At 37.3% G+C, this 13,454-nt stretch overlaps 1 pseudogene; it reads right to left on the bottom strand.

Moving 5' to 3' along the window:
* Positions 1-1,347: 1,347 nt before the first annotated feature.
* Positions 1,348-13,454, bottom strand: part of LOC148191741 (uncharacterized) — a 17,850-nt pseudogene continuing 5,743 nt past the window's right edge.

Raw genomic sequence — 13,454 nt, 5'->3', positions numbered from 1 at the left:
CGGCCTTCACTTCTACCTCCACTAGGTTCTCTTCAGCCAGGATTCCTTCCTCAAGCGTTTCTTCCAATAATGCATCTCCCTCTGCTCACATCCACACGGACGATCATTGCAAGGACAAGACGAACGTACAGATACAAGACAAAACGAAAGGGTAAGCTTATTGAATTTAATTCAAGTAAAACATACATTTCATAACATATCAATCAGATCAATAATTCACAACATATAATTTAATCCATTCATTAACTCAATCAATTCCTGATACTAGACTGACCGTCCGGACTGTATGAATTTTGTGTAGCTACGACGTTCGTGCACCCAGGTGGAATAGCTGGAATTCTCATCAGCTGCCACCCGAGGTTAGTCCGTTCCGTCCAAGTTACAGTTATGGACTAGGACCTCCTGCCATTCCCACACATGACATACTCCTCTCTACTTGAGAATGAGCACTCACGGAATATCAGGATGAACCGCCAGCTAAGCTTGCCACATTCATACTTTACAAATCTCAACTTTCATCCAAGAGTCGTTCCTCCCTGGAACGCTCGTTCAAAATCCACAACCATAATTTCATTTCTTATACCGTTCGCACATTACAGTTTTTCCACATTAATATCAATTCAATCTTTCGTTGCACTTTCATAAAATGACGAGCGTTCAGCCCTCTTAAAAATGAGGACGAATTGATGAGTCAATACTTTGTTCACTTCACTTAGTCTATTGTACCGGATTTAATCGCGGAATTGTGCTTAATTGTCCAGTATTTTCTTGTTTTTCATAATTGTGCTTATTTTGACTGATAATTCTTATTTTGATTAATTTGAATTATCTATGATTAATTATTTTCATTATTCCTTAAAAGGAAAATATTGGAAATATTTTAGGATATTTGGAGGTCAAAAGAAATTGCTACATCAATTACACTTTACTCCAAAATAAGAAAAGAGATGCCAAATTCATTTGTGGAAGGACATCACGGCTAAACAAAAATTAATTTTGAAGAGTCTAGTAGCACATACAAAATGGTCACGTTTGCCCATTCAAGAATTCATTTTGGCAAAAATAGAAGTTGGAATAAAGGTGGAGACAAACACACGGCCATTTGCAGTAAAAAATTTTGGCTTCTTCTTTGGCAAGCATTTAGAATAAATGATGAAGGGGACCACATATGAAGGCCACAGCTGCATGCTTTCTAGTGCAGAATTTTGCAAAATTGGACAACATTTGGGCCACCACTTCACGGCACATGGGAGAGAATTCCAAGCAAATGTTCAATTCATTCAATGAGAAATCTTGAACGGTTTGTTTTATTTGCTGGACAACACATGGGACCACCACATTGAAGGCTCACATCAGCCACCACTCACGGTTTGGAGTGCAGATTTTTTCACTCTCCGTGCTCTCCCACTCCTCCACATAAGCATTTGATTTTGGACTTTCATTTTGTAAAGAAGCACACGACCCTTTCATTTTAACAAGCATCCAGTACACATGGAATAAAAGTGGCGCCTCCTATTATTCTCAATTGAAAAAGCAAGACACTTGGGCATTTAATATTTGGAGAGGCACATTTTATTTTGGAGCTGGAACGGTGCAGCACCTTGAAGAAGAAATCACGGCCGGGGAGAGGTCTCTCTTCCATCACAGGATTCAGCAAAGAAATTTTGAGGAAAAACTGCTTCATCAGTATTGCCCTATCATCTGCAGCAAGATGTTTCTTCTTTCTTCTCACAGCAAACTGTTGCAGCAGTATCTCTCCTTCCACTGGCAGTTGTTGAGTATGTGATACTGATAACAGTTGAAAAACTGTTATTTTCATGATTAAAATTGACTTTAAAAGCAACCTTTACACTTAGAAACTAGCTTGAAATCATGCTTTTCTTCATATTTTTAGAAATAAGAGAGCTGGACAGGTTTATGCTTGATTTCAGTGTTTTTGTGCAGGTTTTAAGGTGAATTTGGTGAAAGAAGTGAAGAAGGAGAGAGATGAAATCAGAGAAGACAATAAAAAGTGCAAAAAGAGAAGCCGAAGTCACCGCTCAGCGGCAGTTTACCGCTGAGCGGTACTCAGGAGCTTGCGGGAGTTCCGCTGAGGGGCAAAATGGCCGCTGAGGGGAGCAAACAAGTCACGCACTCACCGCTGAGCGGTATTTTACCGCTGAGCGGCACTTTAATGGGCTTGGACTTAACTTTTTGTAATTTACGAATGATATATAAGCTTTAGGGTTTCCTAGGGTTAGGCATCTTTGGCAGAAACGAAGCAAACACTCTCTCTTCCACCCCTTTGAAGGAGGATCTTGGATGCTGAGGCTTCCTCTTCACCTTTTTAGGGTTTATTCTTTCATTCTTTCATTGTAATTCATCTAGGTTCACCATGAATATGGTGAACTAAACTCTGTATGTTTGTTGGGGAATCAATGTAATCTTTTGAAGCTCTCATATATGGAATCTGTTTTTACATCTTTTAATTAAGACTTATGCTTTCTTTCATCATTAGTTAGGGTTTTTCCTCTTTGCTTAATGCTTGCATTGTTTAACTCATTCGATGCATGATTATTGGTTTTGTCGATACGGGCGCGTACGGGGAAGTCTAGATCCGGGGAATTTCTCCCAATTTTATATTGGTTGTCGTTAAGCTCCTGCACTTATGAACTGATCATTAGGAATGCTAGGAATTTTATGAACTCGTGATTAGGGAGAAGCCTTCTTGAAAGGTACATTAGAGAGTGGCATTAACAATGATGATTTGAATGTTGAATTCCTAAAATATATGAGAGTGGATAAGATGAAATTGATCCCCAACAACATATTCATACATATATTTCATTGAAAGTGTTTATCTTTTGTTTTCTTGCCATTGATCAAAAACTTCATGCATACATATTTAATTTTCGTCTTTTGCATATAAAACTCCAAATATTTCTTCTTTAAGTCTTAGCTAATCAAGAAACCACACAACTAAACTAGGCCGTGAGTCCTTTGGGAAGAACGATACTTGGTCTTACCAAGTTTTATTACTTGAACGATTCGGTCATACTTGCCGATTGAAAAACAAGTTTGTGACATCATAATTTGGTGTTCATAAATTTGTCCATCAGATACCGGAATAGATATCTCTGGCTCGCTCAAAGAAGTAGCAGTATACTCTTCTTCATCAATCATAAATTCCTTAATGTGACCACCTGCATTCTCTTTTAACTCTGCATCCTTGTCATCAAACTCACAATTAATAGCATCTGTTATAAACTTAGAGTCTGGGTGTAACGCATAATCAATTTCAGCACAAATGGAGCAAGAACCAGATTCACAGTCACATTCAAAATTTTCAGAAAACTGTGTTAAATCAAAGTTTAGTCCTAACTCTATAAAGTCATCAGATTGCACAGTTTCTCTTTCAAAATCAATATTGACGCTACTTTTACCAATGGGTTCAATGGCTGACACTGAATTAAAAATTCTAGAATGGTCATTCAAATCTGTATCTGTATCAGTCACAAACCCTATAGGATCAGTGTGCATCAAGTCACAGGCATTTCAATGTGTATGCAAATCAGGTAAAGTAATTGGAATATCAGGTTCAGAATAAACCTGTTTCTGCTCATTGAAAAGTTCTTTACCAATCTCCAGGTCATCAGCTGCATCCTCAGGGCTATCAGTATCAGAATCCAGAACAGGTTGCTCAGGTTCTTCCTTTGCTACCTCAATTGGATTTTCACCAGCCAGCTTGCAGAGCAAATTCCTTGCTTCTGTTGGGGTTATATCCATCAAACATCCACCAGCAGCTGCATCCACAAGTATCCTTTCAGTGTCCACGAGCCCTTCATAAAAATAAATCAAGAGCAAATGCTCTGAAATTTGGTGGTTTGGACAAGTTGTGCAGAGCCTGTTGAACCTCTCCCAATAATCTGTCAGGCTTTCTTCTTTAAACTGCTCAATGGTAGTGGTCTTCCTCGTAATGCTAATCACCTTTGCTGCTGGAAAGAACTTGTCGAAGAATTTTTATCAACACTGTCTCCTTTGAAACACCAGTAGGTCTCATAGACAAACACACCAAACAAAACTCCTTGAGGTGCCTGTATGGATCTTCATGTGCAAACCCATGGAATTTGGGAAGACTCTTGACTAGCTCATACATCCAGTCATCTCCTCTATTGTAGTGCAAAACCTGTCAGGCTTGGACTTCCTCTTCAAAGATTAAATCAAACAAATAGAAACATATCATGGGGAAAACCAGTATTTACATTAATTGAAACTTCCAAGAACAACCACTAAATGCACAAAATACAAAAAATAATAAAAAATCTAAACACACAAAAATTGATAAAAGAAGCAAACCCAAACAAGACTAACTAAACATCCTAAAACGCATCACACAACACACACTAACACAACACACACTAACAACAAAAATCTAAAACTGAACCGTCTTTGGTCCCCAGCAGCGGCGCCAAAATTTGATACGACTGTCACGGTCATACAAATTTTTTACAGATAAATAATGCAATACAGTGCTAGGAGGTGACTCCTAGGTCGTCTCTCAAGGACCAATTTTAGTGGTCAGTCTCAGATTTATCACGAAGGGGGGGGGGGTTTGTATGGTTGTGTACGGAAAATTAAATACTGAAAGCAGTAAAATTAACAGACTGTATAAACAAAACAAAAATACTGTAAATAAAGAAAGTACAAAAACAGTAAAATTCTGAAAACGGTAAATTTAGAGAATGGTAAAAATAAAATTTAACTTTTTCTGAAAACATAAATCAACGGGTGCAGTGAAAATAAAAATTGAGAAACAGCTTAATAACGTTTTGAGAATGTAAATTGAAAACAAAATTCTGAACAAAATTAAAATGCTCAACTGAATTTTATAGCAGAACAGAACTGGAATTAAAAAGCAGAATTGAAATTGTAATTAACGAAATGCAATACATGGAACGTGCAAATGAAATCAAACACAAAACCTCCCCGAGAGGGGAGGAGAAAACCAAAGCCAGAACGTAACTCTCTCCTAATTCCTACTCCTAAAACTAACAAGTTTTCTTCTCTGCTGCTTCTCCATTTTATTTCCACAGCTCAGGACACACTCGGCATCCCTCCTGCATTCCAGCCAGTATTCCGGCCCGCTTCTATGGTTCTTGGTTTGCCTTCCCAAATTCAATCCAGATTTTACGTTTCTGCTCCCCTCTTTCTTTGACTTTCTTTTACTCCTAAAATGGCCAAGGAAATAGGTGGGTCCCTTTGTCTTCTTCATTCTACGGTTTCTCCAATTTTTCTCCCAGCCAATGAATCGTGTTCTGCTCCTTCCGTCTCCATCTTCTCCCAGCTTCCAAATCAGCAGCCGTGAACTTCCAATAATTGGTAGCTCCCATTTTTATTCTAGGAATAATGGATGTGCACAAGTGTGGGACCGTGTTCTTTTTACCAATTGAAGAATAAAAGCTTATGATGTGTGGAGTGGAAAAACACGTAGACTTGGAATCTTGCATTATGGACGTGAACTTTCAAATTGGTGGTCCCCTTCTTTTCTTCCAAAACCGTGATGACAAAATGAATGTGTCGTGCTCTTCATTTTCCAGTTATGATACTTGAGCAATTGTGTGGGTCCGGGAGCTCTTTCTATGTGGGCCGTGTCACCACTTCTTTCTCCTTTACTCCACCTAATATTATTTTTCCAAAATGAAAGCTTCACGTGGACTTTTGCATTCCATCCAAGATGGTTTTTAAAAATCTTTTCTATTTGAATGTGGCACATAAACCTTCCTGGACGGTCTCCATAAGCCGTGTACAATGCAAATACATTTTTACTTGGTTTCTCATTTTTGATTTAAAATGTAATTGATGAGAATTTTCTCTTTGCAGTCCAAAAATATTATCCAACAATTTCCCTGTAATTACTAATGCAAATAATTAGCTCAGATACTTCAAATTAATTAAAATAAGAATTTCTGATTGAATTAAGCACAATAAAAAAAAATGGGAAAATACTAGACAATTAAGCACAATTCCCTGATTAATTTTAGTACAATAAACTAAGTGAAGTGAAGAAAATAATGATTCATCACGAACGTTAACACAATACAGAGGAATCCTCGTTTCTGAACAGAAGGAAACGAACACCTTTCCAATGACGGACGTTGTGACCACTTGAATCAGTTAAATGAATTGATCCTAGAACAATTCAAATGATACTTAGAATAATTTAAGTACAATAACTATAGATCGAATCCAAATGGATAGAGACACCGCAAGGTGTTTAAATACTTATACAGAGTACGATTTAATCAAAGAGACTAACCGCCAGTAAATGACCGAACGCGGTAATGGATATTTATTGAAGTTTTGGACGAACGCTATTTCTCTCGTTTGGCAATTAAAGGAAAGAACGAGCGTTCGGTATAAGACCGAGCGCCACTCATAACGTACGCTTTGGGTCGAGACCCATCGCTGATTCAAAATTATAGAAAGAGGGATTTATATATGGCGAGATGGTAAAGTTATGTTTTTAACAGAATGACTAAGTGTCCGAATGTATACTTTCAAGCTTCTCAATTTCTCACACAACACTCAGGATATCTACGTTTGGCCGAACGCTCAAACGTAAGACTAATATAAGAGGGCGTTCGTCCTCAGCTGGAATCCTTTCCGAATGAAAGAATTCTCTTTCCAATAAAATCTACTACTAATACCGAACGGTAAAAGACCATTCAATGACGAACGTTCATTATCATAAGAATTTCATAATCAAAGTTTCATTTATATTAAACACATTTCCCAGCATATACTTTCAATTATTCATCTCATCATACATTTCATATTTCAGTTTATTCACGTCATAGCACAGTTCATCATTTTCATACATCAACTCATGATCATATTCATATACCAAAAATTAATTATCACAAATTCATACTTCATACAATACACAAAACGTACATACAGTACAGTGCAACCATATGAATTAAATTTAATAAGCTTCCCTTACTTGGATCAGTGATGAACGTTCTAAGAGTAGGAATTTCGGTGGTCCGTCTACAGTTCTCTACCCCAATGGTTTCTTACTTCTTCCACTCAGGCTAACCATAACCAAAATACGAAAAGATTTAGATAATATCACTGCATGCAACCAAGTCTTGGTTTTGTATGTCACCCATGAACGAACGTTTTGAAAAGAAGACTTACCAGCTTCAGATTCTGAAACTGTTCGGTCCAAACTGCTGTCTATGGTGCCGAGAGCACTTCTATGGTGTCTGAACGGAGAAAGGAGAAGATAAATGATGAGTTTCAGTAGAAAGAAGGAGGAAGAGGGTTCTAGAGAGAAGGAGGAGGAATTGAAATCTGAGTTTTGGGAGGGAGAAGGTGCATGCAGGAGAGTGGAAAGGTTTTTCAGAATAAATCAGTTTTGTTCAATTCCCCTTCCAAACGGACGAGCGTCTCCCCTGTCGACACCTACACCCCCACTACTGACTTCAGAAGCTTCTATTTTGACAAGTGGTGTGCATGCATGGAACGTGTAGTGGGTTTTTAATGCCTCTGAGCAATGATGTGAGTGCATTTATGAGAGCTACCAGGTGACTCAGCAGTGCATTTACTGCGACGTGACAGGAGTTCTCTGCAGAACATCAAATTGGTTGGAGGGCAAGGAGTGGAGTAGATGTCACGGCTGCTGGAAGAGAAGAGTTCTGGTTGAGTTTTGGTGAGCACGGTGCACAGCAAGGAAAGGAGCTTAGCTTCAATAGGTCTTGTTTGTATCTTAATGCTTGAACCAATCTTATTCTACACGTTGGAAAACATTGATTGAAGTAGCTTTATTCCCTTTGCTGTTAACGTTTTCTTTTATGTAGTGTCATTTCCACTGTGAATTGCATTTAAATACTTAGTTACTTGTTGCATATTTATTTTATTTCATGCACTCAATGTTTACAAGGTTGCACTCAATGTTTGCTGTAATGGGAAAAGTGGTACCTTTATTTAATTGCTTTTAAGGAGGAATAACTAATTAATCTGACTAGAATGAAGTGTTAGTGGTCACGGCACATTTAATGGAGAATAAAAAAGAGAAAGAAGGAAGTGGGGTCTTAGCTTTTGAAGTGTTGCACGGTTCTTATTCCTTCTTTTAAAGTGATTCTCGTCTTCCATTTGTTTACAACACTTTTATTGAATGTTTTTGTCTTTTAACTCCAATATGTTGACGGGTTGCTGATGATGGGATGGAAGGAGTATGTTTAATCACATGGAGATTGAGAAGAGAGGCACGGGTTCTAGTGGTAGAATAGGAGCACTTTCACGTGAAGAATGAAATGGAGGCAAGTGTTGATTGGAGTAGAAGTGAAATGGTGCACGGGAATGTGAGCTGGAAAGTGTATTTTAGTTGCCACTTTGGATGAAGTTAAATTGTTTGGTGAAAGAGGAATGCTGCATGGTTGGAAGGATTGAAGGGAGATAGCATAATGGTAGTGGGGTCACGGCTGCTGGAAGAAAAGAGAATGGTTTCTTCAAATTGTTTGTGAATGATGAAGTGTAGAACGGTGGAGGGAGTGGTCAAAGAGTTCATTTCGTTGTGTGAAAAATTAGAAAAAGGATTGTTGATGGACAAATTTATGAACACCAAATTATGATGTCACAAACTTGTTTTTCAATCGGCAAGTATGACCGAATCGTTCAAGTAATAAACTTGGTAGACCAAGTATCGTTCTTCCCAAAGGACTCAGGGCCTAGTTTAGTTGTGTGATTTCTTGATTAGCTAAGACTTAAAGACAAGATATTTGAACTTTATATGCAAAAGACGAAAATTAAATATGTATGCATGAAGTTTTTGATCAATGGCAAGAGCAAAAGATAAACACTTTCAAGGAGATATATGTATGAATATGTTGTTGGGGGTCAATTTCATCTTATCCACTCTCATATATTTTAGGAATTCAACATTCAAATCATCATTGTTAATGCCACTCTCTAATGTACCTTTCAAGAAGGCTTCTCCCTAATCACGAGTTCATACAATTCCTAGCATTCCTAATGATCAGTTCATAAGTGCAGGAGCTTAACGACAACCAATATAAAATTGGGAGAAATTCCCCGTATCTAGACTTCCCCGTACGTGCCCGTATCGACAAAACCAATAATCATGCATCGAATGAGTTAAACAACGCAAGCATTAAGCAAAGAGGAAAAACCCTAACTAATGATGAAAGAAAGCATAAGTCTTAATTAAAAGATGTAAAAACAGATTCCATATATGAGAGCTTCAAAAGATTACATTGATTCCCCAACAAACATACAAGGTTTAGTTCACCATATTCATGGTGAACCTAGATGAATTACAATGAAAGAATGAAAGATAAAACCCTAAAAAGGTGAAGAGGAAGCCTCAGCATCCAAGATCCTCCTTCAAAGGGGTGGAAGAGAGAGTGTTTGCTTCGTTTCTGCCAAAGATACCTAACCCTAGGAAACCCTAAAGCTTAAATATCATTCGTAAATTACAAAAAATTAGGTCCAAGCCCATTAAAGTGCCGCACAGCGGTAAGTGCGTGTCTTGTTTTCTCCCCTCAGCGGCCATTTTGCCCCTCAACGGTCCTCCCGTGAGCTCCTGAGTGCCGCTCAGCGGTAAACTGCCGCTGAGCGGTGACTTCGGCTTCTCCTTTTGCACTTTTTGATGTCTTTTCTGATTTCATCTCTCTCCTTCTTCACTTCTTTCACCAAATTCACCTTAAAACCTGCACAAAACACTGAAATCAAGCATAAACCTGTCCAGCTCTCTTATTTCTTAAAATATTAATAAAAGCATGATTTCAAGCTAGTTTCTGAGTATAAAGGTTGCTTTTAGTATCAATTTTAAGCATGAAAATAACAGTTTTTCAACTGTTATCACAACCCCAAACTTAGAACTTTGCTTGTCCTCAAGCAAACAAGATGTAACTCAATCTTCAACCAATTCTTATGATGGTTCACTTTGATGGAAAACCATCAAGAAATCACATTGGACCTCTTACTAGAGCAATGGCTAGGAAGATTCAAGAAGAAGAAGGATCATCTAACATTTTACTTCTATGGAAGGTTACTTATAAAAATCCTTCTTCTCTTAACTAAAGCACTTATATTTTGTTTTGTAGGAATTAATAAATTTTGGAGAATATGATTGAGCCATCCGAGAAAGAACCAAGCAAAGGAGCCAAAAAGCAAAGGAGGTGCTTACGGCATGCACCAGCATTTTCCACGTGAATGTTGGCTGATTTGGAAGGAAGCACACACCTTGCTGGATGAGCTGGAATGAAGCATGGATTTTGCTTGATCAAAATCTGAATAATTTGAATTTTAGGAGGGAATTACAAACAGAATTTAGGCTCCTCTTCACCTATAAATAAGAGGGCCTTCTCTTTGTATTGGGTTACTTTTGAGCTTAGTAAATTGCTGCTGAAATTCATTGCCAGCCCTATTGCTCTTGAGTCACTAATTCTCTCTACTTTCTATTCCCTTTCCTCTAGCTTCCTTCCATTGTAGGAAGGCCTTCTGAGCTGTGAGGTTCCCACACATACTTATTCCACTCAAATACACCAAAATCTCACCCAATTGCTACTGCATCCATTCTGCTGTATTTCATCCACTGCATCAATACTGTTTTTCATCCGCTGCATCTGTTTTGTCTGCAAGGCCAGGTCATTCAAGCATGGATAAGCTTCCATCAAGTGGTATCCAGAGCTTAGGTTCTCCATGCACCAAGGAGCTAAGCATTTCTTCTCATTCTACAATTTAATTCTGCTGAATTCCATCTCTGTTTCTGTTTTCTATTTCTGTTTTAGTTTTAATTCTGCTTCTGTAATTATGTTCCAGCCTTTAATTCTGTGTCTTACAGTGCCTTATGTCCATCTTTCATTTTAAACGGTGAATTTTATTTGTTTGAGTCATTTCTACCTTTATTTTTTTCATTTTCCAGTAATGTCATGGTCATGTCTTGTTGTGCAGTTTTTCAACTCTGTCATCAAGTATTTGATTCTGTTCTAGCTTTCATTTTCGTTTTAAGTGTGTCCTGAGCAATTGCTAGCTCTATATTGATCATATAAAGCAATGGCAACATGTCCAGCTTTGATCATTTGAGCCAATTAGCATTGCAAATATTAATTCCAGTAGAAAAATCTGCATAAAACATCATTTCTGGATTAATTTGATATCAGCTGATGCAGTCCAGATTTCTTTATTTTCAAGCTTTGTACAAGTTTGTTTACTGTTTTTACATGTGTTTGAAGTGATAGCAACTCCTAATAATCACAGAATTGAAAAATGAGTGGTTGAGTTGCTTGAAATATGGTTTCAAATCACTGTTACTGTTTTAATCCAAGCTTTTCACCGTGCTAAGTTTTCTTGAATTGTATAATCTGAGTTTGGTCATGCTAAGCACATTAAATCTAGCTTAGATCTGTGTTTTTACACTTCTTAGAGTCATTTCCTTTGCTGTCCAGTTTTTGATTCCATGAAAAGCTAAAATTGGTTGGTTCATTGATGGTTTTTGCTGCATAATTTGGCCATAGCAAGGGTGATTTTCGAATCCTGCTATTTCTGTGTGTTTGGACAGTTTGAACAAGTCTAAATGGATGATTAAAAGTTGCTAATACTGTTCATTTGGTCAAAATTGAAGTTATATGCAGATTGGATACTTAAACCATCAATTTTGAGTAAAAATTGGAAGTGGACCAGTGAATTTGAGTAGTAAGCATTAATTCAGCTGTTTAAGAGTTTAAACATGTTTAATATCATGAATAAAAGTTGTTTGAACATTCATCCAAGCTGCTGAAACACTGCTACTCATTTTGGGTTCCAAAACCACCATTTTAGTTCATTTTTCTAGTGCAGTTTCTGTTTTCCAGCCACTGTTTTGGTAATTTTAGTGTAAAATTCATTGCTGGATTGTGAAAAAGCTGGTTCAATGTTTAAAAATGAAAATACATGATCAAAAGAAGAAGTATCAAGTGTTAAAAAGTTGTTAGAACCAACCAATCCAGATTACAGGCCCTGAAAAATCAAAAACAAAATCTGAAATTCATTGGGGCATTTTATCAAACACTTCTGAAAATTATCAAACAGTTTGCATTTGGAATAATTTCTGAGTTGTGCTTGTGTTTTTCTTGCTTTCTTCATCCATTCTAGTACCTTTGATAAGTTCATCTTGTGTACCTACTTTCATTTGTGTGCTGTCCAATTGTTTGTGTCTATTTTTTTTTTGGCATCTAAAGTGTTCAATACAACAGCCTATACTGGTGCAGTATGCAGAAATTTGGTGCAAATTTTTAATCTGTTTGGTGTGATTTTGCTGAGTTTTGGAGTGTATGTGCAAGCTGTTTGGGGCATCCAGCACCAGAATCCTTCTCCTACTTTGGTAGCCTCCTAGGAAGTGGTTTGAGCATTGAAAGTGGAGCAAGAAGGAAGACTCAACAGCAGCCCAAACACCACTGTCCAGCAGCTGGAAAATTCTGTTACAGCAGCATTTCAACCCTGGAAAAAGAGCAACTCACACCTTCATTTTGAGTGGCTTTCTGCAGCAGCAAGAAGACAAAGCTCACATTACTTCTAGGCCTCATTTCAAGTTTATTTACATCAAATATCACGGAATTTGCTGTTTGAAAAGTGTATTTCAGTTTATTTTTGCTGTTTTGAGTTAAGTGACTTGGGAAAATGCTCTTGAAGCAATTCCAAGTTCACAATTGAACATTGTAATAGTCCAATTTCGTTTTCTTTAGTGTGGAAGTGTGTCAAGGGGCTCCAAGTGTCACTTGCACTTTCACTTAGGGCCGTCTAGCATTTACATTCTTGCATCTTTATTGCTTTCCTTAAATGTCTTGAGTAATCCTTTTGTTTTTAGGTCTCCGTGGTATTTAGGATAGCATAGCATATAGTAAACCTTTCTTTGGTTTGTAGGTTCATAACATTTAAAAAGAATTTGAAGAATTTCTACTTAGAAACTAAAGTAAAAGAACATTCTAAGGAAACTCTGGCTAAGGAAGAACTTGGTTTCTAAGCTTGTCCATTTGTGACTCACCTCTTCTTCCTGGGAGCTACTTAGAAACATCTTTTACTTCTAGAATCTCTTAGAAATTTTTCACCAAAAACAAAGAAAGCTTGTGAAAATCTTTTCACTCATTACTTGTCAAATATTTTGAAAACTTTGTGAAAACCTTTTCCTTTGACAAGAATGAGTCAATCAAGTGTGCAAGGAAGTTTGAAACCCAATAGTGAAATGTCTTTAAGGGAAGAATTTGAGCAAAGATTTGAACAAAGGGATAAAGAGATTAGTGAGCTCAAAGATATGATTAGTCAACTTTTGATTAATCAAGATAAAAAGAAAGAGAGGTCTTCCCATAGGAGAAGAGAAGAATCATCATCTTCTCCAAGTGAAATTGAGCAAAATAGTAGTCATCACAATAATGACCACTACCAAATGCCTCCTAGAAGACAAAATAGAGTAG

Source organism: Vigna umbellata, chromosome 10 (assembly GCF_029865625.1).
Source record: "Vigna umbellata cultivar VRB3 chromosome 10, Vumbellata_1.0, whole genome shotgun sequence".
Taxonomy (NCBI): domain Eukaryota; kingdom Viridiplantae; phylum Streptophyta; class Magnoliopsida; order Fabales; family Fabaceae; genus Vigna; species Vigna umbellata.
Note: the sequence above shows the minus strand (reverse complement) of the source record. Positions and strands in the feature narration are given on the sequence as shown.